We start from the raw sequence: 740 nt of genomic DNA on the forward strand, positions 1-740 counted from the left end.
GATTTTTCTACAAACGATACCTCTTTCCAAAAAGCTTAAAAGACATCATAGAATGATGTCATGCACAACTAAATAATTTCACCACAGCAGAGTATATCACTTTTAAGAAATATTGTTCAGTATTTCTTTTTAATCTTACATGCTACATTTCAACGGTGTCTATGCTATGTAAACACATGAGATTAATCCAAGTCATTTGTATTTACTCAGTAGATCGCCAGATATGACCAGTTGCCATGAACTGTCAAATCACAATGGCAAAAATAATAATAAAATAATAAAAGGCAATCTTTATGAATGCTTAGAAAAACTTAATAAAAGGCAACCAACATCGCCCTAAGTTTTGGTAAAAATTACCTTTCTTCCTCTTCCTTTTCCTCTCCTACCTTTTACAGCATATTAACACACAAAGATATTTATATCACTTTAGTTAAATTAAACTTTTAAGTGACTCTTTTCTGATACACACAACTTATCAAAAGGCACCAAGATTGGACTCCTAAGTACTTTCAGAATTTTGGTTCCTTTTTAGGTTCCTCTAGATTGATTTTCCTCAGACAAGAGTAACTCTAAGAACCAGAAGAAAACGAATGACATAACACAGTGAGTGGACACTTGTACGAATGAAAAGGCATAAATATATTAATAGGTTCCTTGAGCTTTTCATTTAAGAAGTCACAATAACCTTCTGAACATAAACATAAAAATCGAGCACATTTATTAAGAGGAAAACTCCTCTA

Source organism: Panthera uncia, assembly GCF_023721935.1.
Source record: "Panthera uncia isolate 11264 chromosome A1 unlocalized genomic scaffold, Puncia_PCG_1.0 HiC_scaffold_17, whole genome shotgun sequence".
Taxonomy (NCBI): Eukaryota; Metazoa; Chordata; class Mammalia; order Carnivora; family Felidae; genus Panthera; species Panthera uncia.